This window comes from Styela clava, chromosome 2 (assembly GCF_964204865.1).
Source record: "Styela clava chromosome 2, kaStyClav1.hap1.2, whole genome shotgun sequence".
Taxonomy (NCBI): domain Eukaryota; kingdom Metazoa; phylum Chordata; class Ascidiacea; order Stolidobranchia; family Styelidae; genus Styela; species Styela clava.
Genome location: NC_135251.1, coordinates 27,744,429 through 27,746,928, shown reverse-complemented (window position 1 = coordinate 27,746,928; position 2,500 = coordinate 27,744,429). Strand labels below are relative to the sequence as shown.

At 53.4% G+C, this 2,500-nt stretch overlaps 1 non-coding gene across 1 annotated transcript; it reads left to right on the top strand.

Moving 5' to 3' along the window:
- The first annotated feature begins 664 nt into the window (after positions 1-664).
- Positions 665-2,474, top strand: LOC144420248 (small subunit ribosomal RNA). Its single transcript, XR_013474600.1, has one exon. It is a non-coding gene; the product is annotated as a small subunit ribosomal RNA (ribosomal RNA).
- The last annotated feature ends 26 nt before the right edge of the window (positions 2,475-2,500 follow it).

Here is a 2,500-nt window from a genome sequence, read left to right as displayed (position 1 = left end):
TGCGGGGCCGGTCGGAGCGCACCCTTTTCTCGGTGGCTGGCGGGCGAGAGAGTGCTGCGTCGCCGGCATCGGCGTCGGAAGAAGCCGAGCCAAAAAAAGTTAAAGTACAAACGTGCAAGCATACTAACCTAACCCTAGGTAAGGCATGTCAGAGCGAAAGACAGTAAACTCGAATGAGCCATGAAAGAGCGGTGCGGGGCCGGTCGGAGCGCACCCTTTTCTCGGTGGCTGGCGGGCGAGAGAGTGCTGCGTCGCCGGCATCGGCGTCGAAAGAAGCCGAGCCGAAAAAAAGTTAAAGTACAAACGCGATGCTAATGAGCGAGCCGTTGTCTCGACTAATATGTAGGGGGCGTTCGATCGAGCGTCTGGCTTGAGCGCTTGTCGGCCTAGCAGAACGGTCGCATTGTTATGCCCGGGTTTTAGGCACCGCTGCAGGCGGCCGGCAGAGCTCTTGTTTGTGCGAAACTGAATGGATCGAGCCCGAGAGAGGGCGAGCAAAGAAAAAACGCAAATCGCTCCGCCTGGCACTGCCGGCGAGAGCGTGGACGTCGCGGCCAGCGACTGTCGAAGCTGAGTACGGCCGCAGTCGATCGCCTCGGTCTTAAACGAATGCGACGAGCACGCGCCGGGCGGCCCAGCAAGGGCCGAGCGCAGCTGTCGCAGCTATCTGGTTTATCCTGCCAGTAGTGATATGCTTGTCTCAAAGATTAAGCCATGCAGGTGCAAGTACGAGTTCTCGTAAAGCGAAACTGCGAATGGCTCATTAAATCAGTCTTGGTTTATTTGGTCTCGTAAGCGAAGTGGATAACTGTGGTAATTCTAGAGCTAATACATGCATTAAGCGCCGACTTCGGGAGGCGCGCTTTTATCAGATCAAAACCGACCGGGTTCGTCCTGTGACGTTTGATGACTCTGGATAACCACGCGGATCGTACGGTCTCTGCACCGACGACGTATCATTCAAGTGTCTGCCCTATCAACTGTCGAAGGTACGCTACGTGCCTACCTTTGTGATAACGGGTAACGGGGAATCAGGGTTCGATTCCGGAGAGGGAGCCTGAGAAACGGCTACCACATCCAAGGAAGGCAGCAGGCGCGCAAATTACCCATTCCCGACACGGGGAGGTAGTGACGAAAAATAACAATACAGGACTCTAACGAGGCCCTGTAATTGGAATGAGTACATCCTAAAACTCTTAACGAGTATCCATTGGAGGGCAAGTCTGGTGCCAGCAGCCGCGGTAATTCCAGCTCCAACAGTGTATGCTAAAGTTGTTGCGGTTGAAAAGCTCGTAGTTGGATTTTGGGCGAGCGCCGCCGGTCCGTCGCAAGGCGTGTCACTGGTTGCGTTCGCCTCACCTTCGGTTCTCCGTCGGTGCTCTTGACTGAGTGTCGGCGGTGGCCGATAAGTTTACTTTGAAAAAATTAGAGTGTTCAAAGCAGGCTGTTCGCCTGCATAGTGTTGCATGGAATAATGGAATAGGACCTCGGTTCTATTTTGTTGGTTTTCGGAGCACGAGGTAATGATTAAGAGAGACAGACGGGGGCGTCCGTACTCTGCCGTTAGAGGTGAAATTCTTGGATCGGCGGAAGACGAACTACTGCGAAAGCATTCGCCAAGAATGTTTTCTTTAATCAAGAGCGAAAGTCAGAGGTTCGAAGACGATCAGATACCGTCCTAGTTCTGACTATAAACGATGCCAACTAGCGATCGGGAGGCGTTACCATGACGACCTTTCCGGCAGCTTCCGGGAAACCAAAGTCTTTGGGTTCCGGGGGAAGTATGGTTGCAAAGCTGAAACTTAAAGGAATTGACGGAAGGGCACCACCAGGAGTGGAGCCTGCGGCTTAATTTGACTCAACACGGGGAAACTCACCCGGCCCGGACACAGGTAGGATTGACAGATTGAGAGCTCTTTCTTGATTCTGTGGGTGGTGGTGCATGGCCGTTCTTAGTTGGTGGAGCGATTTGTCTGGTTAATTCCGATAACGAACGAGACTCTGGCATGCTAAATAGTTACGCGACCTTCTCGGTCGGCGTCTAACTTCTTAGAGGGACTAGTGGCGTTTAGCCACACGAGATTGAGCAATAACAGGTCTGTGATGCCCTTAGATGTCCGGGGCCGCACGCGCGCTACACTGAGTGAAGCAGCGAGTGTCTAACCTAGGCCGAAAGGTCCGGGTAACCCGTTGAACCTCATTCGTGATTGGGATAGGGACTTGCAATTGTTTCCCTTGAACGAGGAATTCCCAGTAAGCGCAAGTCATCAACTTGCGTTGATTACGTCCCTGCCCTTTGTACACACCGCCCGTCGCTACTACCGATTGAATGGTTTAGTGAGATCCTTGGATCGGCCCCGTCGCGGCTGGCAACGGCCGCGTCGGCGTGTCGAGAAGACGATCAAACTTGATCATTTAGAGGAAGTAAAAGTCGTAACAAGGTTTCCGTAGGTGAACCTGCGGAAGGATCATTACCGAAAGTGGTGGTAGGCCCCGGCCG